Below are 27,813 nucleotides of genomic sequence, written 5' to 3'. Positions count from 1 at the left end.
CAGTGGTTTAGGGCCACCTTCAGCCCAGGGCGTGATCCTGGAGACCTGGGATCGAGTCCCACATTGGGCTCCCTGCCTGGAGCCTGCTTCTCCCTCTGCCTGTGTCTCTGCCTCTCTCTCTCTCTCTCTCTCTCTCTCTCTCTGACTCTCATTAATAAATAAACAAAATCTTAAAAAAATGTAAAAACCAAAAAAGTTGGAAGAACAAATGTTAAAATTTCTTTACTACTCAAAGCAATCTACAGATTGAATACAATCCCATCAAAATACCAACAGCATTTTTCACAGAACTAAAATGAACAATCCTAAAAGTTGTATGGAACAAAAAAAAAAGAACTTGCATAGCCAAAGCAATCTTGAAAAAGAACAAAGCTGGAGGGATCCCAATTCCAGATTTCAAGTTGTATTACAAAGCTATGGTAATCAAAACAGTATGGTACTGGCACAAAAACAGATCCATGGATCAGTAGAATAGAATAAAGAACCCAGAAATAAGCCCACAATTATATGGTCAATTAGTATTTGACAAAAGAGGAATGGATATACAACAGGGAAAAGACAGTCTCTTTAACAAATGGTGTTGGTAAAAGTACACAGCCACATGCAAAAGAATGAAATTGGGCCACTTTCTTGAGCCATACACAAAAATAAACTCAAAATGGATTAAAGACCTAAATATGAAACCTGAAACCATAGGAATCCTAGAAGAGAGCACAGGCAGTAATATCTCTGACATAGGCTGGAGCAATATTTTTTTAGATATATCCTGTGAGTGAGGGAAATAAAGGCAAAATTAAATTATAGGACTTCATCAAAATAAAATGTTTCTGTACAGCAAAGGAAAGGCAATTTACTGAATCAGATAAGATACTTGCAAATGACATTCCTGATAAAGGGTTAGTATCCAAAATATATAAAGAATGGATACAACTTAATACCAATAATATTCCAATTAACAAATGGGCAGAGGATATGAACAGACATTTCTCCAAAGACATACAAATACATACATACATGAATACACACATACAAATACCCAATGCACACATGAAAAGATGCCTAGCAGCACTCATCCTCAGGGAAATGCAAATTAAAACAATGAGATATCACTTCACACCCAGCAGAATGGCTAAAATAGAAAACATAAATGACAGGTGTTGGCAACAATGTGGAGAAAATAGAAATCTCTTGCACTATCGATGGGAATGCAGCCACTATGGGAAACAATATGGAGGTTCCTCAAAAAAAATAAAAATAGAACTACCCTATGGTCCAGGAATTGCAATACTGGGTATATATACCTAGAAATACAAAAACTAATTCAAACAGAGACATGCACCCCTGTGTTTATTGCAGCATTAGTTACAATAGCCAAATTATGGAAGCAGCCCAAATGTCCATTGATCGATGAATGGGCAAAGAAGAGTTGATATAGATATCTATATATTTATCTATATGTATATACAAACACAATAGAATATCTTTTCTGTCATAAAAAGAATGAAATCTTGACATTTTCAACAACATGGATGGAACTAGAGAGTATAATGCTAAGTAAAATAAGTCAGTCAGAGAAAGACAAATACCATATGATTTCAATTCTATGTGGAATTTAAGAAACAAAACAAGTGAGCAAAGGGAATAGAGGGACAAACCAAGAAACAGACTGTTAACTTTAGAGACCAAACTGCTGGTTACCAGAGGGGAGGTTGGTAGGAAGATGGGGGAAATAGGGGTTGGAGATTAAAGAGTATACTTACTATGATGAAAAAAAAAAAAAAAAAAAGATTCTTTAAAAAGAGAGAGAAAGAGAGAGAGAATACAGTGATAAAAATAAATATACCAAAAAAAGAAATATTAACAATTAGAAATTATAATTTTTAAAGAAGCTGTTATTTATAACACTTCCAGGAAATACAAAGTAGAAAGGAATAAATCTAATAAGACATGTAGAAGTCCTTGGAGATACATTGCTTTTAGAATTATAATATCCCTTTGGAGAAAACATAGACAATATATGTATCCACACATGTGCTCTAAATCTGAGCACTTGTTTTCAAGTGCCTAAGTAGAGATCTGAAACATGAATTAACTCTCTGAAGGGAGGAAGGTGGGGAGAAGTGTTCTGGACAAGGAAAGATTTTTTTTCCAGCATCTGAAAAAAGCATGTTGTTGATGCTGAAGAGCAGAGTGGAGAGTCTAAGCTAAAGCTTGAAAATGGGAACCTGAAGTCAAATTGTACAGACATTTTATTAGTCTAAGTACTGAAGTTTATACCTTCTATTTCATGCAGTGGAAGGCCAGAGGCAGGTTTAAGTAAGTGAGTGACCTAAAAGGTTTGCATTTTTAAAACAACTAGAAGACTGCTTTGTGGATTGAAAGAGGTCTGAAGAATGAACGCAGCACAGTCTCTGCCTTCATTCATTCATTTATTCAGCCAGCCAGTCCAGTCCACTCTAGACAATGGTCCCTGCTTTCAAAGAGCTTTCATTGTACTGGAAAAGGAGACAGATACTGAACAAGTGAGCACAATATATAGCTTTTCAAATGGAAGTAAATGCTGTGGAAGCAGGGAAGGGAGTCGAAAGTGCAGGGGGCTAGGGCAATTAGAAAAGGCCCTGCTGATAAAGTGACACTTTAGTAAAGAGTGGCAGGAGAACATGAAAGATGACTGGGGGTAAAAAGGGTTAAATTGTATTCCATTTAATTTTTAAGCTAAGAAATACTAGAGTACACTATACTTCAAAGAGCCCAGTATCTGTGGGTAGTAGTGAGTCGTGGTTTCAGATACCCACTTCTTTTTGGAATTCTCTGCACTTTTCACATCTTAAAGAAAGCTTCTAGTTCTCCCAGGGCGCTCTTCACCAAAATAACTTTGCTTCTTCCCTTATTGCTCTGTAATGGCTGTGATGTAGAGGACTATATGCTGAACTTTGTGCATCCCCAGACCCTGCCTACAGGATTAATAAATACTGTGGAACTCTGTCAATTGAAAGAAAAATCTTACTCTTACTTACATTTTTTTAAAATGTTTCCTTTGAGTAATATATTCCTGAGTTATTCTTCATGCTCCTTTGAACTAATTTGTTCAATCTTCATTCAGAACTTACTTATTGATCACTTGCAATGTACCAGGCACCGTGACCAGTGTTGGGTTTTCGGTAGGTAAGATAAACATGGCTGCTTTGCTGATAAAGCTTCTTAGAATTTAATAAGAAAGGGTACATATTCTTAACACCCACTGATAATGTGCTTACATTTGGAGAGGAAAGCTATTAAATTAAATAATGTGTTTTGATTCAGCAAACCAATGTGAGTGCTCACCTCCTTGACAAGCATTGTGGCTGAAGTAACATAGATGAATGAGACTCAGTTCCTGCTGTAATGGAGTCATAATCTAGCAGAAGATATTGACTACAGAATTCGAGCAGAATGAATTATAGTGTGATTGTGTGACTTGAGTCTGTGGGAGCACAGTAAGTGAACAATGTTATCTGTTTGAAGCTTTGGAAAAATTCTTATGTTATCTAGGAAAGTTAAGTGTTATCTAGGTCCTGAGTCTGGAACTGATTTGCTAAATAAGATCTTTCCAGGACATTCTCAGTGGAAGATAGAATAAATCAAATCCAGCATGTAGACACCTTCAGTGATTTTTCAGAATTATTAACCAGCCTTAATATCCATTAAATATTTAAGGAACAGCATCATATCATCAAAAATGTGTCAATGCCTAGTAAGTAGTGAGAGTTGCTATGGGAATGTGACTCCCTTATAATTTGAGATTGCAGGTGAAGCTATTTTTCTATTTTAGTCTTTTTTATAAAGTGGCATAAGAGTTATAGTGGTCAATATACAGCTTACAAAAATAATTGCCTCTTCTGTAAATTAGTAAGGTAAATGTAATTTTTGTGGTTTTTTTCTAATATATTCAAAAACAACTCTATTATATTCTTTCATTAATTGCCATGAATTAGTTTAACCCAAAGTCAATTTACAAACTCACCCATCCTACCCCTATGGATTCAGTATCACTTCTAGTTGTTTTTTTATTCCATTTCATTGAGAAATTTAACACTGTAGAGACCTGCTTCCATTAAAGTACTGCTCATTCTGTTAAAGTAGGTCATTCAGCTTGTTTAGATCTCTTGTACAGAGTGCAAATTACATGCAAGAATGTCTTTATTTATGCAGTTAGCATTTTTCTTCAGAATTCATAATCTTTCATTAAACTCTCAAAAGGAACCAAGACCTCAACAGCACTTGAAATTCTTTTTACATTTTCTGGTCCTTGGCAAACTTGAAAAGACTCCAGTCAAATATTTTCATGAAAGCAATAGAAGTTGCTTTTCAAGAGTAAACATATATATATAATATTTTATAGAGAGAAAACACAGGGTGAAGGGAAAGAGGAGGGGCAGAGGGAGAGGAGAAAGAAAATCTTAATCCATGTCCAGCATGAAGCCCAACACAGAGCTGGATCTCAGAACCCTGAGATCATGACCTGAGTCTAAGTCAAGACTCACACTTTTAACTGAGTGTGTCACCCAGGCACCCCTAAAATATTTCTCTTAAAACGAAAAGAAAAAGTTACTTCTCATGGAACCCATTACACAATTCATTCATAGTTCTATCCTTATCAGTGGTATGTGGATTATTCAAGATTGTCAGCTGCTAATGTCTGAGATGAAATTCTATTTCTGTAGTATATCTCGCATTTTATATAATATACATCACATAATTGGGCCTCCATAGATTGGAAAATTTGAATGAGTAAAACACATGAGTTCCTTTTTCTCTTCACTGTTCCTGGTTCAGTAAATATAGGATGACATATACCTAATTGCGCTGCCTTGACATAGTTTGTTTTGTGGCTACATCCATTTCAGGACATAAACGGTAACTAACTGGTTATAGTAAATGTTTGAATAATATAAATGCATAATAACCACTTAATTAAAACAAATTAACATCTATAGCTGCTTTTGTTTACTCAAAAACAAACAATAATGAACATATTTCACCTTTAGGTATTCTATTATTTGTAAGTCTATTTTCATCATTCATGACTCATTTTGTTGTCCTTTAATATTACAAAGTTGCCAGTGGGGAGTCTGAGCTGAAATGCCTGCCACACGAGGATATGACTACATTTTAATGAAATCAGCAGAAGTGAGTCTCAGTGCATTTTCATCATAATTTAAGGTCTAGTTGAAGCATGATAAATGATCCTTGTCTCTGATCATTATGCTACCTGAACAGTGATATGTCATTCATGTCTTCCCATTGTACTTTTGGAACTGCCACAGGGGTAGCAAATGTACAATAAATACATCCCTTGATTAAATTTATATTTCAGAAAAATTCAAAATGTTAGAAAAATGAGTACCAAACTTAAATATAGTTGAGAATACTGGAGTAAAAAAGATTTTACTGACCACTCTTGACTCCATCCCTTATCTTATGGCTCAGAAACAAAGAACCAGGTATACTAAATATTTTCCCCAAGATGATTACCAGTTACTGTTTGATTTAGAATTAGTACACAGGATGTTCACATATATAGTCATCCTATAAGCATTTATTGAGTGATTGCCATGTTCCAAACACCATACTAGGCATATATTGAGTTAAAAGACATATTCTGCTCTGAAAGCTTTTGGGTCAAATAGGAGTGACTGACATTTTAGTAGGAATAATTGCAATACAGAGCAAATAAGAAGACCTCCAAGACAGTTTATGTAGATGGTTCAACGAGGCCATAGAAGATGCAAACAGGTCATTCTCATGAAATCAAGGAAGGATCCATACGGAGGAGATGAGTTGAAAGACAAGTAAATGTAATCTAAAGAGGAAAAGACTAAAGGAACTACACTTTGACCATGACAGAATTTATAACTCAACTAAGGGGTATGTACTTGAAAATAAAGGAAAGTCACTGAAGTATTTAAGCGGGGAAGTAATATATTAATATAATAATACATTTTCTGTTTATAGAAATATTTCTGGTTCCAATATGGAAGTTGTATTGGAACAAAAAGAAATAAAACAGAGTAACCATTAAAATGCTTTTGTAGATAGCTAGACAAGAAATTATGAGGAGCTGGGAATATAAAAGTGATAAATGACATGAAAATATTATGAGTATGACTAGGGATATGAAAAGTATAGAAAAATAGGAAAAGCTTGCTCCCAGATTATTGGCTTAGAAAATTGATTAAACAGTGAGGCTATCTGAGGCAGATTTCCAGAATTCCATGTCTAATGCCAATTAGAGCATAGATACCCTTGCAAGTGTGTCAGGGCAAAGAAAAAAGAAAAATCAGGATAAAAATGATACTTCTGGGTAGGACACTGTTTTATTTAGATATAATTTAGAGCATTATTTTATATTAATGTAAACCCATTTATATATGAATTACGTCTTCAAGAAATAAAACTACAAAGAATTTTGTAATTTTGGTATGTGACTTAAAGCAATGAATCCTACATAGGTTTAGAGTTATTGAGACTTCTTCTGCCATCTGGGTTCTCTAGTAGAATATGTGAGTAAAGCTTAAAACATGCATGTTAATTCATCCTGATTGCTGAGAAATGTGGTTTTCTGTGTGATTGCTGCTGTTTTTAACATTATCTGTAATGCTGGAAAAAGTCAGGTATCTGTTGTTTCTGTTTTATAATGAGAAAAGGCTTTCATACAGGGTTTCTGGGTTGCCAAAAAATAGTATAAGTATGTCCTGAAATATAAAATCCAAATTTAACTATTAGCCTGTATTTTTGTTATATTGGACAACCCATTTTTTGTTGATAGCCATTCCCTATTTGCAGGCTATGAGATTTGGTGGTTTCAAAAAATCTTTTTTTTTTTTTTTTTTTTTAATTAATGAACCACTTTTTAAAATCTGGTTTAAGATGTGTTATTTATTCTATAGAAGTAACTCATACAAATTTTTCTAATAACACTTAGTGTTTACATAACTTCCCGGATTATGGTGATTTTTTGCTCATTTCAAATGAATTGAGGTAAACTAATTTTCATTTAATTACTTTTTAAACCATGTTCTCACAGGATTTCTAAAGAAAATTCACATGAATTCCCAGTTAACTGTTCTAAAACTCTAGCAGTAACTAAACAACCTTTCTAATATACTTCCCTATATTAGCCACTTTGCCTCATTGTAGATGAAGTATTACCTCTAACAGTCAGCTGAGACTAAGCATAGACAAAAAAAAAAAAAAAAAAAAAATCTGATATTTTAAAAATTATACCACAACCTCAGCTATAAATTAAGACTTACTGGATTCTGGGAAATTTGGTGGAGTAGTAGCACCCTGAACTCAAATCATCCCATGGATATCACTAGAAAACACCTATATCAGTGTAAATAATGTAGAAAATGAGCCAAAGTCACAGAACACCTAAAGGTAGAAAAGTAGCCACATTGAAAATGATAGTAAGTGTAGACACATAGGAACCAAATCAGACCTGCTAGACTTGTCTGCAGGAGGGAAGAACACTGTAGGCATAGAGAAAGGAGAGAAGCTGACCCCTGCCAGGCATAGGAGACCCACACTGGGAGATGAATCCTCATAACATCTGGCTGTCTAAACCAAAGGGATTTAACTTTGCAAGTTCTTACAATCAGGGGGACTCGACCTCCTAGAACTTTGAAAATCAGACAGTTTGGCCCTGGAAGAGCCTGGAGAGCAATGGGAAACTGAGTCCCAATCTTAAAGACACAGCACAACAAACAGGCCTGTTGAGATGTAGCATAGAAGCAGCACTTTGGAAAAAGCCTGAGTCATATGGGAAGGAGATGTGTTTACTAACCTCAGCCTGTGCTGGAGAGGCAGGGATCTTTGGGAGACTTCTGTAAGAACAAAAGATCTAGTAGGCCCATTTTCCTCCCCTGTTCCCCAGCCTGGATACATGGACACTTGTGAGAATGAGCACAGCATACTCATCTCCATAGCTTGCTAAAAGTACACCCCACCTGTGCACTCTTCTTTGGACCTAACCCTACCCACAACAGGCAAAGAGAGACATTTGCAGATGACTGGACTGAAGGCAAATGTGGCTCAGCTAAACATGCATAACAGACACCCCTGAAGGGCCAAGTCCAAGTGAACAAGGGATATTACACTTCAAGGCACCTCAGGATATCATCCTCATAAAGCCACTACTTGCAATAGCAGAAGATATATCTGACTTTCCTAACACATAAAAACAGACTTAGACAAAATGAGGAGAGAGAGAAATATGTCCCAAATGAAAGAGCAAGAGAAAAATCACAGCAAGAGACCTAAATGGAAACAGAAATAAGTAATATGCTTGAGAGAATTTAAAACAATGGTCATAAAGAGATTCACTGGGTTTGAGAAAAGAGTGGAGGATCTCAATAAGACTCTACATAAAGAGATAGAAAACATAAAAAATAACAGTCGGAGATGAAGAATTCAGTAACTGAAATTAAAAACACACCAGAGGGAATAAGTTGGTTATTCTTCTTCTGCTAAGAAGTAGCAGAACCAATCAGCATCAAGTAGGAGAGAGTAATAGAAAGCAATCAAGCTAAATAAGAGAAAGAAAAAAATAATAATAAAACAGGAGAATAGATTAATGGAAACAGTGACAACATCAAACATAACCCCATTGGAATTGTAGGGATCAAGGGAAAGAAGAAGAAAATTTATTTGAAGAAATTATAGACAAAAGCTTCCCTAATGTGGGGATGGAAACAAAAATCCAGATTCAGGAGGCACTAAGAGTCCCCCAAAAAATCAACCCAAGGAAGTCCACACCAAGACACATAGTAATGGAAATGGCAAAGAATAGTGATAAAGAGAGAATTTTAAAACCAGCAAGAGAAAACAGTTACATACAAAGGAAACCCCAGAAAGCTATCAGCTTATGTTTCAGCAGGGACTTTGTAGGCCAGAAGGGAGTGGCATGACATATTTAACCTGCTGAAAGGAAAAAAGCTGCAGCCAGTAATATTCTATCCAGCAGGCTATCATTCAGAATAGAAGGATAGAGTTTTTGAGGTTTTTAAAAAATATCTTATTTATTTATTCATAAGAGACAGAGAGGCAGAGAGAGGCAGAGGGAGAAGCAAGCTCCTCACGGGGAGCCCAATGCGGGACTCCATTCCAGAATATCAGGATCACACCCTGAGTCAAAGGCAGATGCTCAACCACTGAGCCACCCCAGTGTCCCAGGATAGAGTTTTCCATACAAAAGGTAAAGAAATTCATGACCGCTAAGCTAACTCTAGAAGAAATGTTAAATAGAACTACCCTATGATCCAGTAATCACATCCAATAAATCACTTTATTTACCCCAAAAAATGCAAAAGCACTAATTTGAAGGGTATGTGCACCCATTTTTTATTGTAGCATTATTTACAATAGCAAGTGTCCAGAAATGCATGGATGGATAAAGAAGTTGTGGAGGATATCTGTGTATTTACTGGAAAAAAAAAATATATATATATAATGAAAAACTATTCAGACTTTAAAAAGAATGACATCTTGCCATTTGCAACAACATGGATGGATCTAGAGAGTATCATGCTAAGCAAAATAAATCAGTCAAAGAAATACAAATACCATATGATCTCATTCATGTGTGGAATTTAAGAAACAAAACAAAAAGGGGCACCTGGCTGGCTCGTGGTTGAGCCACAGGCTCAACCTTTAACTCAAGTTGTTATCCTGGGGTCCTGGGATGGAGTCCTGCATCAGGCTCTCTGCAGGGAGCCTGCTTCTCCCTGTGCCTCTGTCTCTGCCTCACTCTCTGTGTATCACTCATGAATAAATAAATAAAAGAAAGAAATAAAACAAATGAGCAAAGGATTAAAAAAAAAACAGATTCAACTATAGAGAAGAGATGGTTACTGGAAGAGAGGTAAATACACTTATCTTGATGAGCACTAAATAATATATGGAAGTGTTGAGGGGCACTTATGAGGCTCAGCCAGTTGAGCGTCAACTCTTGATTTCAGCTTGAGTCATGAACCCAGGGTCTTAAGGTTAAGCCATGTGTCGGGCTCCATATTTGCAGGCGAGTCTACTTGAGAATTTCTCTCCCTCTGCCCCTCCTCCCATGTGTGTTCTTTTTCTCTCTCTCTTAAATAGATAAATCTTTAAATTATTTTATATATATATTCCATATATATATGGAAGTGTTGAATCACTATATTGTATGCCTGAAACTAATATAGTACTGTATGTTAGCCACACTGGAATTAAAATTTAAAAGATAATAAAGTATCAGAAGATTCACTAACAAAAAAAATGCTGCAAGTAAAAGTGAAATGTTCTTACTGATTAATAAATAAACATATAAGCATAGAGGTGATGGATCTGTTAATTAAATTATTGGGGAAATCCTTTCACAATGTATACATATATCAATTCATCACCTTGTATACTTGACATATCTTACAATTTACTTGTCAATTATACCTCAGTGAAGCAGAGGGAAAAATATTTATATTGAGGTGGGTGAAAATTAAATGCCTAAAAGCAAATTGGATTCATCTTTCTCCTCATTGACAAGAAAATTTTGATCAGATTGAAGACTCTTCCTTTTTATAAATTTTGTAGGTAAATAACAGGGCAATTTCTTTGGAATTTCCCTAAGGCTTAATGACAGGATGATTAATATCAGGATGCCTTCTAAAGAACAAGAGGTTTGTCTAACAACCTAAATTAAGCAAAAAAAAAAAAAAAAAAAAATTTCCCGAAAATACTAAAGTCCCTTCATAGGCAGAAGTGATCACAGGTAGAAGTGACAAAAATAAAAAGAACAGCCCCCCAGCCCCCATATCTTTTTTAGCTATATAATTCTATAGTAATGCTCATAAAATCATGAACATCCTTCTTTTTTCTATGATTCTTTATCCCAAGAGCCTTTGATACTCATAGTTAGTGAAAAAAGAAGTATCTTTTTTAGTGACAACATTGGCTTTAATTAAAAATGTATGACAGAAAATTCATCACTTTAGTAATGTACTTACTTTGTGTCTATTAAGGATAGCCTTTGCTCCCAATAAAGTTATGTAGGCGCAGTTGTTCTCTAGTCATTATAACGTGATTTTCTTAATGAGATGGTTTTATTTTCACTTCAAAATGAAATAAAATATATTTTATTGTACTCTCTTTGGGTCTATTGAAATTATGAAAAGCATAATGCTTATTAATGACAAGTGAAGAAAGCAATGGGTAATATTCTCTTGTCCTTCCTGCCTGCCTCTGAAAATGATAATGATAATTTTAATTTGAACTAGGCATATTTTTAAAATGTTCACCATGTGATACTTCTAGGTTGAACTATACACTTCTTTTTTATTATGAATCTTACAGGCACTATAGTTTGAATTACTTTTTTTCAATCATAAAAACATTTATATTACTACTATTGATTTAAACATTAAGGGTTTCAAGATGCAGTCTTTCCCAGTTAGTGATATTTATGGTATACATTTTCATAAGTTTAATAACCACCATTGGAGGTGAGATTATTGTTATTATGAAGTTTTAAAAGGGTCTGGCTATTTTCTCATAAGCAAATGCTATGCCAACAAAGCTCAGCAGTGTTATCTGTTTTCATAGGATTTTTCTAAATCAAATATCACATTTTATTGAATGGTGAAAATATATAGAGATAGAATCAGTGGAATGAATTAGCTAAAATTAAATACATTTTTACTTATGCGCAGTACCACTCATCTTAAAATGCACTGTATTTTCAATTATTTAAATATATAGTTATCAAATTACTTTGAGAATTATATTATTTTTTAAATATTGTTTCTAAAATCTATATAGATTCAGTGAAAAAATGGCTACCCATAACAAAGTTGCAGTAAAAGCAAACTTAAAAGCCTTAATTTAGGAATAGAAGTGTGGCCTTTACCTTCAGACTAATATTCTGAAAATTTGGGGTAATTTTATACTTCTTTCTAACCTCTTTATAATTCCTCAGAGAATTCTTATTTCATTTGTATTTGCTTAGAATGTTTTGCTAATAGCTTCTTTTCAATATGGCTTTAGAATACTTCTTAGAAAAGTTACTCTATAAATATATCACATCAATTCTAAAACATATATTGAGTAAAATATTCACCAGCTGATAAAGTTTTCAGTTATTTGCATAAGTTTAGCCAATAGTGGAAATAAATCACTTCATCAACCTTCTTCTTTGTTTTTCTTTTCATTATTTTTAAATTGCCCTAATGCATTTTATTCACCTCTGATCCTATATTCTATACCCACCTCTGAATTCTGAATCCCACATCAGTAAGTAATGCTTAGTTTTGCCTCATGTCTTGGATCAGAGTAATGGAAATTTGTGGAAATAATATTTCCGGTGATAATTTTTATTAAAAAATCTTCAGAAGAGGATGAGAAGATGGCAGAACTAGATAACACATCAGTGTAAATAACCCAAAAAATGACCCAAAATGTGGCAAAGCAAACTCCACAACTAAAGGTAGAAAAGAGACCACATCACAGAAGGTAGGAAGGTGGAGAAACAGTTCGGGAGTGAAATGGACCATAGTGATCTGGGGTGAGGAGTGTATAGAGAAGGGAGAGAAACAGACTGAGAATCTGCAAGGAGAGAATCACACTGGGAAACCTGCACAGTGTAGGCAAACTCCTATAAGATTTAGCTTTGAAAGCAAGAGGGGCTGAACTTTGTGAGTTATTAGAATCAGCATAATTTAAAGCTTGGAATTTTAAAAATCAGCAAGGTAGGCTCAGGGGGAACCTTGAGGATGTCAGGAAGTCAAGCCCCCACCTCTAAAGAGATAGCAGGAAAAACAGCCAGTGGAGATAAGGTGCAGAAGCAGCAATTTGAAAAATGCCCCGGGGAAGGGAGAGGGATTATTCATTCATTGCAGAGCTGACTCTGAGAGGCAAGAATCTCCAGGAGACTGCTCCAGGAACAAAGGGGCTAATAGATACCATTTCCCTCACCCACTCTCTCCCCCAACCAGCATAAACACTTGACCACCTGAAAAAACCAGCACAGGGCTGACACTCACTACCTAACTTGCTCACACCAAGCCCCACATAGCAAAAATCCACCTCTGACAGTTACACTCGCCTCAGTCCTGGTACCTTGAACTCCTCCCCTAGAATATCAGTTCAAACCTCTAACAACACCTCATCTCCTGACCTGTGGATTTTGTGGGCCTTAGTTCTGGCTGCAGTGGTTAGAGGTCACATTTCACAAGCAAACTAGCATACCCCTTGTTAAAATGTGTGGTCCCTAACCAGCCAGAGACCAAACACAGCACACAACAGGCAAAGAGTGTTTGCAGACAACTGGAATGAAGGAAAAAGAGGACAGCTCAACAGCAGGGTACATACAGCATACACAGGAGATACTCCCTGAAGCACCAGGCCCTAGAGAACAGGAGACACTTCACTGCATGGCACTACAGGATTTTTTCTTTATAAGGCCCTTACCTTTAAAGGCAAGGGATGTAGCTGATTTTCCTAACACACAGAAACAGAGAGAGTTAGACATACTAAGGAACCAGAGGAATATCTCCCAAATGAAAGAACACCACCAAACCACAGCAAAACAGAAATAAGTAATATAGATACTCACTGGACTTAAGAGTGGAGGACATAAGATCCTTAACAAAGAAACGAAGAAACAAATGAAGAACACAGCAAATGAAATTGAAAAGACATTAGATAGAACAAATAGCCAATTAGCGGAAGCAGAGGAATGAATCAATAAGCTGGAAGAGTAATTGAAAAATTAACAAGGTGAATAAATAAGAGGGAAAAATGTGCATATTGAGACTAGTCTTAGGGAACTCAGTGACTCCATCAAGCATAATATTCACATTATTGGGACTCATAGGAAGAATAGAGAGAAAAGGGAGCAGAAAGTATATTTGAAGAAATAATAGCAGAAAATTTCCTTACTCTGGAGAAGGAAATAGATATCCAGATCCAGGAGGCACAGAGATCCCCGCAAAAATTCAACCCCAGGAGATCCACACCAAGACTCATAGGAATGAAAATGGCAAAAAGGATAAAGAAAAACCTTCAAAGCAGCAAGAGAAAAGAAGATAGTTACATGAAAAGGAAACCCCATAAGACAATACCAGATTTTTCCAAGCCAGAAGAGCATAGCATGATATATTCAAAGTGCTGAACAGGAAAAAATCTGCAGCCAAGAATACTCTATCCAGCAAGGCTATCATTCAGAATACAAGGAAAGATAAAGAATTTCCCAAAGAAAGGTTAAAAGAGATCATGATTACTAAATCAGCTCTTTAAGAAACATTAAAGGGAACTCTTTGAGTGGAAAGACTATAAGTGATAGTATGAAAACTAAATCACAAATGCAGTAAAAATTAGTATTTCTGTAAAAATCAGTCAAGGGATTCATAAAATTAAAGGATAGAAAACATGGAACCATTTACTTAAAATTTGGGGAGAAGGGTAAAGAATAGATTCAAATTTAAGTGACTATCAACTTAGTATACACTGCCATATGCAGAAGATGTTATATGTAAACCTAATGGTAACTGCAAGTCAAAAAACAGTAATAGATATACACAGAATAAAGAGAAATGGGTGTAAGTATATAACTAAAAAAAGCCAACACCATGGAGGAGAGCTAGAGAAGGATGAAAAATGAACTACAAAACAATCACAAAACAAGTATCAAAATGGCAATAGATATCTCTCAATAATTACTTTGAAATTAAATCAATTAAATTCTCCAATCAACAGAAAACGAAGTGGATTTAAAAAACAATAATAAGACCCATCTATATGCTCCGGGTAAGGGACTCATTTCAGATCAAAAGACACCTACTGACTGAAAGTGAAGGGATGAAATTTTTGTCATGCAAATGGATGTCATAAGAGGGTCAGAGAAGCAATATTTATATTGGCCAGAATAGACTTTAACATAAAGACTGGTGCTCACTTTGGCAGCACATATACTAAAATTGGAATGATACAGAGAATATTAGCATGGCCCTTGCACAAGGATAACACAAAGACTGGAATGATACAAAAAGGGATAAGATACGATAAGAAAGAGGAGAATCCAACAAGAAAATATATCAATTGCAAATATTCATGCACCCAACATGCGAGCACCCAAATATATAAAACAGTTAATAACAAACATAAATTTACTAGTCAGTAGCAATACAATTAGAGTAGGGGACATTAATACCCCCACTTACATGGATAGATCATCCAAACAGAAAATCAACAAGGAAACTGTAGCTTTGAATAACACACTGGACCAGATGGCTCTAACATCAGTCTATTCAGAACATCCCATCCTAAGACAGCAGAATACACATTCTTTTCAAGTGCACATGAAACATTCTTCAGAACAGATCACATATTAGGCCACAGAACAAGCTTCAAAAAATTCAAAGGATCAAAGTCATACCATGCACCTTTTCTGACTTCAATGATATGAAACTAGAAATCAACCACAGGACAAAATCTGAAAGAGCACAAATAAATGGAGGCTAAATAACATGCTACTAAACAATGAATGAGTCAAGCAAGAAATCAGAAAAGAAATTAAAAAATTACATGGAAACAAATGAAACTGAAAATACATTGGTACAAAATCTTTGGGATGAAGGAAAAACAGGTCTGAGAGGGAAATTTACAGCAAACTTCCTACCTCTAGGAGCCTACCTCAAGAAGCAAGAAAAATTTCAAACAACCTAACCTTAAACCTAAAGGAGCTAGAAAAAGAGGAACAAACAAAACCCAAAACCTGCAGAAGAAGGAAGGAAATAATAAAGATTAGAGCAAAAATAAATGATACAGAAACTAAAACAAAACCAAAAAAAAAAAAAAAATCAGTGAAACCTGGAGCTATTTTTTGAAAAAGTCAAGAAAGTTAATAAACATCTAGCCAGCTTCATCAGAAGGAAGTGGAAGAGGAGGGGGAGGAGGAGGAGGAAGAGGAGGAAAAACAGGTACTCAAATAAACAAAGTCGTAAATGAAGTAGGAGAAATAGCAACCAACACTACAGAAATACAAGCAAATATAAGAGAATATTATGAAAACATCATGCGAATACATTGGACAGCCTTGAGGAAATGGATAATTTCTGAGACATAGGTAACCTCTCAAAGCTGAATCAGAAAGAAACAGAAAATTTGAATAGACTAATTACCAGCAATGAAAGTAAATCAGTAATCAAAAAACTCCTAACAAACAAAAGTTCAGGAACAGGTGGCTTTACAGGCAAATTTTACCAAACACTGAAAGAAGAATTAATACCTAGTTTTTTCAAAACTATTCCAAAAAAATAGAAGAGGAAGGAAAACTTCCAAACTCATTTTATGAGGCCAATATCATTCTGAGTCCAAAACCAGATAAAGAAACTACAAAAAAAGAGAAGAGGACAATATCTTTGATGTACATAGATGCAAAAATCTTCAACAAAATACTAGCAAACTGAATTCAATAATATATTTAAAAAATCATTTCCATGATCAAGTGGGATTTATTTCCAGGATACAAGGATGTTTCAATATTCACCTATTAATCAATGTTATACATCACATGAACAAGTGTAAGAATAAAAGACATGGTCATTTCAATAGATGCAGAAGAAACATTTGAGAAGTTGGTCTAGAGGGAACATACTGCAAAATAATAAAGGCCTTATATGAAAAATCTAGAGCAAAAATGATACTCAAAGTGGGAAAAACGGAAAGCTTTCCTCCTAAGGTTAGGAACAAGACAAGGATGTCCACTCTCAATATTTTTATTCAATGAAGTACTGGAAATCCTAGTCACAGCTGTTAGACAACATAAAGAAATACAAGACATCCAAATTGGTAAGGAATAAGTACAACTCCCACTATTTGCAGGTGACATGGTACTATCCATAAAAAACCCTAAATACTCCACCAAAACACTACTAAAACTGATAAATTAATTCAGTAAAGGTTTAGCATACAAAATCAATGGACAGAAATCTGAAGCATCAGAAGGTTAAATTAAGAGGGGCACCTGATGACTCTGTGAATAGAGCATGTGACTTAATCTCTTGGGGTTGTGAAATTGAGCCCCAGGTTGAGTGTAGAGATGGCTTAAAATCAAAAAATCTTTTTAAAAAAGTGAAATTAAGAGAACAATCCCATTTACAATTGTACCCAAAATAGTAAAGTACTTAGGAATAAATTTAACCAAAGCAGTAAAAGACTTGTATTCTGAACACTAAAAAACCCTGATGAAAGAAATTGAAGACTACACAAATGGAAAGACATTCCATGCTCATTGATTTGCAGTATAAATGTTATTAAAATGTCCATACTACCCAAAGCAATCTACAGATTGAATACAATCCCATCAAAATATCAACAGCATTTTTCACAGAACTAAAACTAACAAAATTTGTATGAAACCAAAAAAGAACTTGCATAGCCAAAGCAATCTTGAAGAAAAAGCTGGAGGAATCACAATTCAAGATTTCAAGTTATATTACGAAGCTATAGTAATCAAAACACTATGGTACTGGCACAAAAACAGACCCATAGATCAATGGAATGGGATAGAGAACCCAGAAATAAACCCACAATTGTATGGTTAATTAATATTTGACAAAGGAGAAATGGATATACAACGGGGAAAAGACAATCTCTTTAACAAATGGTATTGGGAAAAGTACACAGCCACATGTAAAAGAATGAAACTGGGCCACTTTCTTGAGCCATACACAAAATAAACTCAAAATGGGTTAAAGACCTAAATATGAAATCTGAAACCATAGAAATCCTAGAAGAGTGCACAGGCAGTAATCTCTGACATAGGCCATCGTAATATTTTTTTCTGGATATATCTCCTGAGGCAAGGGAAATAAATGCAAAAATAAACTGTTGGGATTACATCAAAATAAAAACTTCTGAACTGTGAAGTAAAACAACCAATGAAACTAAAAGGCACCCTAATGAGTGAGAGAAGATATTTACAAATGATACATCTGGTAAAGGGTTAGGACATAAAGTACCTATAGAACTCAAACCAAAAACTTGAATTAAGAAATGGTCAGAAGACAAGAAAAGACATTTCTCTGAAGAGGACATATAGATGGCTAACACATTTGTGAAAAGATGCTCAACATCACTCATCATCAGGGAAATGCAAATCAAAAGATTTACTGATTCATTATATTGTATACCAGAAACTAATACAACCCTATTTGTTAATTATACTGGAACTCAAAAATAAATAATTTTAAATATCTTCATATTCAAGTTTCTCATTTCTGAACACATCCATTAGTAGGTATTAACTGTCATGAATCCCATAGATGTAAACATAAATATTTTAAAGTTGAGATCATTTTAGTTGAGGATTTGTGAATTACAGGGCTGGAATGATTTGTTACAGAAGTGGCTTCCTTGGAAATTGCTTCACATCTATGTAAATAGAGGTCTTATGAAAACCTCTTACCAGATTTTATCATCACTGCAAAGTTTCCTGGATTTTTGTGAATTTTCCCAGATGTATGCTCCTGAACACTTTTAACATTTCAGAGTTTAAGGCAGGATGTTTGTCCGTTCTGTTTCATGCTATTCTGTATTTGCTCTCACCTGAAATGTCCTTTGAAAATATATGAATCAACTTCTTTAACATATGTGTCCTATGCTGTTTTGGATTTAGAATTATTTATAAATGGTGTTTTGGATTTAGAATTGTTTATAAATGGTGTCTGAAATTAATTCACTAATCCACAAATTAAAATAAAGCCTAGGTAGACCAGATGTTATAGTGGAGATCTATTTTCAAATGAGGTAACCCAGTATCTCATGAATGACTTTTGGCATGAATGAATTTTTCAGATTAATGCACTCGAACTAACCCAGAAGAGGGACCTCAACTGATAAATGGGACAGAGAGGAATCTCATTTTGAAGGTAGAGCTTTGTTGTAAGAAGTATAATATGGCTCTTACCTAATGAAGTTAAACTGAGGCTGCATTTGACACCCCGGTAGTGAGGGATGGATATAGAGGTGTGAAATGGTTTCACAACTTTCTGAAAATTACGAGTGTCCAAGAGACTATGAAAGAGCAAAACTATGTGGAGCACTAAAGAACACTGCCGTTTTTTACTTTATTTAGAAACTGAAGTAATCAACTTTACATATTATCTGTAGTGTACCAGACTGTGTTACTTATTTCTTAATCTGTGTAAATAAGATCATGTAATGATTTCCTGCTTTTGACCATTTCGACGGTAGGATTTTGTTACTCAGATATAATCTTTAAAGATTTTACACCTAGCCTACTAAGTAGACTGGTAATCAAATATTGTAGGAGATTGTTCTACATATCCATTTTACCCTCTTTGATTGGCTCTTGCATATATTTATTTACATTGCTTTGCACCTTTTGTGTTTTACCCGTGAGTACTACAGAGGTGTCTTGAAATATTAAGTAGCATCTCTAACAGTTTTTGACATTGCTTGATCCCTAAGGAAAACTATGGTTGTGTACTCTACATTTACATTAATTATGACTTTTATTTATGCAAATTTGATAAGTCATTGGAGAGTGGAAATGGTGAGTATGTCGGATATAAAGTGAAATCCTTTCTAGTTAATTGATTTTTCATTTGCTTTACTGCATTAAGAGGAATTGTGTTAGCAATGAACTTAACTCAGCCTGGGTTTTATTCCTTTGATCTATTGCTTCATGAAATCTATCTCTTCCTTTCTTTTAATGTTTAGTAACTGCTTACCATTCTGCTTTTTATCCTCTGACCTAAGCTAATTAGTTTTCTTCACTATCATAACACTACAATAACTGTTATTTTCTCCCATTTCTCTTTAGAGTGATACAAGTATAATGAAGGGTCTGGTGATTTGTATTTTAACTGTCTAACTACATCAAAATGTGAAACTTTAAGAAGAGAGTCAAACATATTATGCATGCCATGTAACATATCTCATCTGTTTCTCATCTTAAAGGTCCTTAGATCTTCTTAGGACAACATCTTCAACCTATAAAATGATATTTTGAGGAGAGCACACATTTCAGGGAGTCTAAATTTAAAGGTAGAAGATTATCTCTAAGGTTGATCTATTGGAATTACTTATCTGAACCAAAGTAATTCAAGTAATTCAGGTGTAGTGAAACACTTCTAATTTTAAATTCAGAAGCATTAAGGAGTGAGTTGGATTATTGGCTATAGCACTTAGTTGATCCTCTTTCTTATCATCCTTGACTTTTAAAGCCTGGCCTTTTTAAAATGTTCTTCAGAAATCCATGTGCTCACAGCATTTGATTCATTAATTTTGAAAGACTATTACAAAGGTCTTTTAAGTGATAAGTTCAGAGATACCTAAAACCCAAGTGTGAACATACACAATTAAAAGAAAGAACTCAGTAAAAATGTCATAACGAATCAAAAGTTCCAAAGTGAATCTTGAGTAAAAGGAAGGTGATCATATTTTACAGACAAGTTTTTTGTTTTGTTTTGTTTTAAACCGAATCTTCAATACATGGATCCTTGAAGTTGGACATGGGCAGAGGATAAAGAACTTTCTTTGTATCTCTAGGCTGTAATTGTTTTCAATGAATATATCTGTAAGCCTTTTATTTGTGTCATTTATTAGCAAGTTTTAGCACTTTAGGGGATAAAGAGAAAACAGATTTTTATAGATATCAAGCTAAATGTCTAAGTGGAACAGGTGCCTATTTTAATCATGGGAAGTCTAGACATAAGCTAAACTTTTAAGATATTGTTCTTTCTTCCTCTTTTATTTCTTTCTTTCCTTCTTTAAAGAATTAGTAACATTTAGCAAGAGTAATGATGAAATTGTTGCTAGTTATTAAAATCCCAATTCCCATCCAATACTCCCTATTGTTCTATATATATGTATAATATATATATTTGTGTTTATAATATATATTACAGATGAACACATATACTTAATATGTAATTATGTATCATGATCTGCACAAAATGCTGTTTTGGATTTAGAATTATTTATAAGCTGAGTTTCTCATGCTTAGCTAAATTATATTCCAGCATTGATGTGAACTATTTTCAACTAAGTAGCAATAATTGGTTTACATATTTTAATCTGTTATCATAAAGAAAGTTGTTTATTTGACTTTGTTTTCCAATTATATACAACTTGTTTGCCACTGTACCGGCACAGTAGATGTAAAAAGCTGCATCATTATGTTACTTCAAACTTAAACAATTTATCACTCAGCTGGGAGGAAACAAGCCAGTAACTACTACTTGAGCTGGGCCTTGAGACAGAATCAGAATTATTCCAATGGAGAGAAGAAAGGGAAAGATCCTTTAAGACTGGGGAGGAATGTTCACAAACAGAGAAGGGACAGGGAGAAGAGAGCCCTGCTGTGGGCAGGGGTGGCAGGGGATAGGTATTGGACAAGGTGGGACTCTCCATATAGATTGCCCATCAAGGAGAAGCCAAACAATCGGGCTGAGAGGTGGCTGTATTACTGCATTAAGAGCAAACGTGTTTCTAGGCAAAGAGGAAAGACAAGTAAAAGAGTGAGAGAAGATCAACTCTGAAAAAAGAAGAAACCACTGCCAAGTCTCAGAAGACAAGAAAATATAAATGGCTAAACACAAAGAAATGTAAAGCACATCTTAGGAAAGTAAAGACACAGGGATTTCACCCCACTTGGTACATACATTTCTGCCTTCATTGCAGACAAGACTGACTATAACATCTTTTTCTTCAAGAAAAAACTCATCAGCCCCAGAACCATTCACAAGCCAGGACTCCAGGGACTCCTTATCCATCATTACCATCAGAGGAGATGGAACCTATCTGCTATCTTACAAATAATACATAAGAGTTAAAGAGGAATTTTAGATAGAAGTCACTAATGTTATCATTTTTACTTTCAAACATGTAGATAGATAATTTTACTGTTGAGTCCCTGATAGGTAGTTTACTGCTTGCACGGTGGTGGGACATTGTCTACATACACTGAGTTTTAAGGTTGTGTTTCTCAAATTATGGTCTGCAGACCACCTCCAGCAAAATCTCTGGATTCCAGAACTTCTGGATTCTTCTGCTAAGGATTCTTCTCTCTGAATGAGAATCCAAGGCAGGGAACATAGGAGCTGTGTTTTCAGCAAGCACCTTGCAAGAATGTTACGTACCAAGTTGATGATATACATGAGTATAAGGAGCACTGGTCTGGGGAGCCTTCCTGCGTATCAGTGTTCAAACAGCAAATGCTGACAGAGCCAACCTGGTAAGGTTACTTTTCCTTGGTGATGCTTAAGTTCCTTTTAATTCACAGGTTTGGGAAGGCATCAAACATACTTGCTGAGATAAAATTTAATGCTAACTGCGTTTGCTAAACAAATAATATACATTCATGCACAAGACTCAAATAATACATTGATATAACTAATTTTTTTCTGATGTTAACTACTAGCGATTTAGAATATGAAAGTGAAAATTCCAACAGCCATAATTAGGGTATGCATCCTGAGTAGATTCTTTTTCACTCTTGCCTGCTCATTGTTATGTCACTATGTTAGTCTTACTTCTTCTAGCTTATGTGTTCTGTAACCCTAATAGAGTGCTGCCCATTGTAAATTCCTAATAAAGACTTGTTAAATTAAATTGTGCTTGATTTTCCCCTCTGGTGATGCAAAACAAAGTAACATGCCATCCAGAGTTGTGAAGGAAAGAAAATAGCTTTTCACAGGTGGCTAGATTCAAGCCATATCTTGTTTAACATCATATTCAGAGCTACTAATAATAGTCCAGCTAAATCATAAAATTTAAAGCCATATTCCTCCCTATTTTCCTTTTCTCTTATATATGCTTTTTACCTTCTGTGCCTTTCCTCACTTTATTACTTCTGCCTTTATTCCCCCCATATCCTACTCCTTTCTCATGTTTGCCTATCTAGATGAAATATTTTCAACCTATGACTATCCACAAATTCATTTGCCATTTCTCTCCGATAGCAGTCAAATATACCTTGTTTTTCTCATGTTTATGGAAGTATAATTTCTTATTTATATATAAATGTCTTCAAAAGCAGATTTTCTTTGCTTCTCCAGCATCTGAGTGTACATAGTAGGTGCTCAATTATACCTAAAAAATTAATAAATTAATATATAATCAAGAAAGCCAGGGATGCCTGGGTGGCTCAGTGGTTAAGCATCTTCCTTTGGCTCAGGTCATGACCCTGGGTCCAGGGATGGAGTCCTGCATCTCCCTCTGTTTATGTCTCTGCCCCTTTCTCTCTTTGTCCCTAATAAATAAATAAATCTTAAAAAAAAAAAAAAAAAAGAAGAAGAAAGAAAGCAAGCCAGCTCTGGGAGGACTGTTTAAGGACAGATTCCTTTTTGCCTCATTTAAAATGACCTTGCTAGTAAAAGTTTGCTCTGATTTGGACCATAGAACCATTCTATGATTCTTGAAATATAACTATTTTACATTTGCAAAACACCAATGAATATTTTTGAGATTTTCACTGGTCCATAGTACCATTGTTTAACAGGTAAACACACAAAGTGGGGAGAGAAATTCAATCATTTCTTGGCTACACATTGACATTCCACTTAAGTAAGCTCTTGTGCATTTGTTTTAATTATTCTTTCTAGAAGTTTTAGAGATAGTTAAGAAAAGGAATTATAATGCCTAAAAGTCTATAAAAATAAAAAAAAATTAACAATGGACTATAAGATTTTATGACAAGGATGGAACGTGAGATAGGAAGGACATGCTATGTATTTAAATGCATTTGAATCCATTGTCAGAGCCACTGTGTGAGATATGCTCAGTCTATGGATAGGCATTAAAATGAGTAAGAGACTGAGGTTCAGTGAAGCTCAACATAGTATTCCAAATGACTCTGGGAGAAAAAAAAATCCCGGAACTTTTAATACTTCTTTGAAAACATAAATTTGCGAAAAAATACATTTCTTAGAATATTTCAATCTCAGGTCTAATATATTACCCTGAAGAATAGTCTCCTCTCTTGCCTGAATGCCAAAGACTAAATAGTAATTTATTCCCTGAGGTAGTGGATGTTGAGGGTTTGTATTATGGGACTAAAAATTACCAGAGATAAAATAGAGTTACTTCACAATAATTTTTTTTCTCAGGATCTGCCATATAATACACCACCTATCCTCCTAATTCATATTATGACACTGAAAATACCAGGTCGTCAAATTTAGCTATAAATTACTTCACACCCCTACAAGCACTGGCATTCCAGAAAGTAAATTAATTTTTCACTTTTGGTTTCAGATTATTGACTTTTGGTAAAAGGGTTATGCTAATTTTTCTGGTCAAGTGTCAGTTGATGAGTCCCACAGGGCACAGTTAGAATGCTACAAAGATCCCTTGTCGTTATCAAATATCTTTGGGCAATTGTGAAACCAAATTAATAGATTTATCCCACTCCACCCCCAAAATAGTGGGAAAAGAAAAGAAAACAATAATCATTACCTTATTACTGCATAATAGCTGTAGGACTATATATTTAGCCTCTATTTTACATTTGAGTATATTTTATTTAAACAATTTTGAAACATGTACAAAAATAATACAATAAAATTGAAGCTATCCTTTAATGTCACCCTTTGGAAAGGAAGTTAGGACGCTGTTCTACATATTTTCTCTGAATCTGCCTTGAAATATGCATAAATTCACATGACATTTTGGTAAATGTATTTCCCTAAGAAGATTCCATGCATTTCAGGAAGTGTATAATTTGACAATTACTAAAGAAATTATTCATTTCTCATGTATAAAAAATAAATAGTTGCATTAAATACATGTAACCTGTCAGAATGTGACTTATGATTGCCTCCAGCAATAGCAACGTATGTGCTCTGCTCATTCAATTTAATAATACATTTTCAATAATAAATAAATTAGGTCATAAATTTGTGTTATGTGCTGGAACCTAGAAATAACTCTCTCTCCTTCTCTCCCTCCCCTTTTTCTTTCACCCTACCCCCACTCTCTCCTTCCCATCTCTCTCTCTTCAACACAGAGTACTCCACAGAAGCCAACATCTTTTGAAAAAAATAAAACAAGTATCATGCCAACAGAAAAATAAATAGTCCAAGAAGAAAATAGGCAATAATGAATATGATCAATAATTCTTAAGAACTCTTCCTTATAATTTTATTAATTTGTTACATCTCTAATCTTCTTTTATCCCAATAGAACCCTGTGAGGATCTATAATATTCCTTTAACAGTTCAACATCAGTGGAAACCAAGGTCCACTGAGGTCAAGTGATTGGCCAGTTCATACAGGAAGTAGCAATTCCCGTGGTGGGGAAGAAAGAAGGCTGTTGGCATTAAGAAGCAGAAGAAACCTCTGGTGGGAAAAAAGGCTGCAGCTACCAAGAAACCAGCTGCTGAGAAGCCTGCAGAAAAAAAAAAAAAAAAAAACTCACTACAGAAGAAAAGAAGCCTGCTGCATAAACTTAAATTCGTTTATTCCATAAATGTTGAATCATTTTGGACAGATCTGATCAAAGGCAGTGAGAAACATGGGGGGAAAAAAGGAAGTAGTAATTAGTAGCATATTTAGTTTGAGAATAGTTTTCTTGACGTCAGTTCCATATTCTTTCTATGGAACAAATAAGTGGATGATATTGGAATGCTAATTCTCTCACTTAATTTTGCTAGCTTCATGGCTTGTCCTTTATTCTTGTCTGAAATTCTTTTCGTTTGCTTCTGTCCTAATACAGAAATGTAAGCAGTTAAAGGGGGTATTCTTGCTTCTTGCTTTGGTCTCCAAGATGAAGACACAGTTCTCAATCTAATGGGCTGAACTGCACCTTGTGTTAAATGCCAAGGAGATGTAGGACTAGGGGATGACTGAAAATGAACAGGACAAATGCAAATAATACTACAGCCTTTTTTTTTTAAGCAATGAAGCAGGATAAGCAAAACAAAACAAACTCAGATCTTGAAATGTACAATGTAGCTTTTAGTGTGATGGGAGATATATATATATATTTAAGTAGGGGTTAAAACCAGGCCTTTTTTTTTTTTTCTTTTTTTTTTTTTTGTAAATTAGAAGGATAGGCTGTGTAAAGGGAGTGGTTTGGTCAGTGGTTGCAAGTTTCAATGTATTCTTTTTTTTATTTTTTTATTTTTGTTTCAATGTATTCTTAATGTGAAATCATCATTGTTGAGGTCTGAGGTTATAAATGTACTTGTTTATAAAAGAAATATCCAGGATTTTGTAAGGCACATGATTGCTTATGAAGGACACACATAATAAAAGCAGCAAAAGTTTGAATTAGATGATTAGGAGCCTAACCCCTAGCTTTACCACTGATTAGCTGCATGTTCTCAGAAAGCTGAGGTTCAAATTTTCAGCTAGTGAAATGATGAAGAGTCATTGTAATATTTGAGATAAGGCTCACTAAATACTGAACATTCTCTTCTTGTTTTCTGTAGATCCAACCTTGCTTCTCTACCTTGCACTTTAATAATACTTTGTCGACACTCTACTGAATTAATCTCCTTTTCTGATGTATTTTGGATTCAGACAATGAAAGTTATCCACAGGAGAAGGGAAAGGGAGAGAAGGAAGTGATGTAGGTATTTCTTCTCCTATGAAGGAGATTCATAGTAACTGCCTTGAGATTGTGAGAATTATCAATTGACACATGGAAATTTCCATGTGGAACCATCAATCTTATGATTAATTATTTAAAGTGTCAGATATCATAAAAGGACTAAGAATGTTTATATCTATTGAAAAGTGAACTAATTTACTGATTGATTATACATATTTATATTTGATTGGATATTATTGAAAATTGCACAAACATCATATATCCATCAATAATTCTCTAATTATAAATGTAAAAGTAAGACAAAAATAGCTTTTATCAGGATGCCTCAGTGGCTTAGTGTTTGAGCGTCTCACTTCAGCTCAGGGCATGATCCCAGAATCCTGGGATCGAGTCCCACATCAGGCTCCCCACAGGGAGCCTGCTTCTCCCTCTGCCTATGTCTCTGCCTCTGTGTTTCTCATGAATAAATAAATAAAATCTTTGGAAAAAAATACCTTTTATCTTTTCCATTATGAGAATCGTGACAAATATGTTATTTATGTCCACCAAGGAGTGGCTAGGATGGGGACTGTTGGGAAAGAGGCCTCTGCCTTTTGCTCTGGGGAGGCAGATAAGAGTGATCACAGCTGTGAACAAGCTCATCCTGCCTATGGCTCTGACTCCAATGGTAGACTCACTATGGGGACTGGTTTCACACTTGCTGGGATAAACAGCAGCAAACAAAGTTTATTCCATTGAATGACAAAAATAGAAGATATTAAGAATTGGGTTTAATGAACTAAAAAATTTTGGCCAAAAATACAAAATAGGACCAAAATATGTTTTTAATTTAGAATGCCAGAAACCACATCAGTTAAATGATTCTGGTAGCCTAACTTTTAAAAATTGCACACTGGCTAACATTTTTCAATCACTTTTCTGAAGCAGTTTAAAATATATATCAGAGAATATCAGCTGATTCACCTTTACAAAGCCAGAGCAAAATAAATTCGTACGAAAGATTCTCATCCTAGTAAATGTTAAGAAGATGAGCATTCATTTTCCTGATGTTTCCTATCAGTGAGATTTCCAATAACCCATAGTTTCAGGCAATTCACTCCTTCTACCTCATTTAGTTGACCCAGGCATTGGGATTGATTGCTACGGGTTTAATATAGCTACAACTAATGGGTTGTAGATTGTTTTATAATCAAGCCTTGCTTGAAATGTCTATTAAAGTTTGC

At 34.7% G+C, this 27,813-nt stretch overlaps 1 long non-coding RNA gene and 1 other non-coding gene across 10 annotated transcripts in view; both read left to right on the top strand.

Moving 5' to 3' along the window:
• LOC144287966 (uncharacterized) overlaps nt 1-27,398 on the top strand; it is an 846,727-nt gene extending 819,329 nt beyond the window's left edge. For 5 of the 9 annotated variants that reach the window (XR_013355881.1, XR_013355880.1, XR_013355876.1 and 2 more), the window contains 3 exons: nt 3,304-3,476; nt 5,097-5,169; nt 25,043-27,398. This is a non-coding gene — a long non-coding RNA (uncharacterized LOC144287966). The remainder of the gene's footprint in view (nt 1-3,303; nt 3,477-5,096; nt 5,170-25,042) is intronic. The other 4 variants (XR_013355879.1, XR_013355878.1, XR_013355877.1 and 1 more) reach the window with 3 other exon arrangements.
• LOC144288192 (U6 spliceosomal RNA) lies at nt 14,955-15,061 on the top strand. Its single transcript, XR_013356165.1, has one exon. It is a non-coding gene; the product is annotated as a U6 spliceosomal RNA (small nuclear RNA).
• Nucleotides 27,399-27,813: the final 415 nt, after the last annotated feature.

This window comes from Canis aureus, chromosome 17 (assembly GCF_053574225.1).
Source record: "Canis aureus isolate CA01 chromosome 17, VMU_Caureus_v.1.0, whole genome shotgun sequence".
Lineage (NCBI taxonomy): Eukaryota > Metazoa > Chordata > Mammalia > Carnivora > Canidae > Canis > Canis aureus.
The sequence above is the reverse complement of the archived record's forward strand: the minus strand, read 5'-3'. Positions and strand labels throughout refer to the sequence as shown.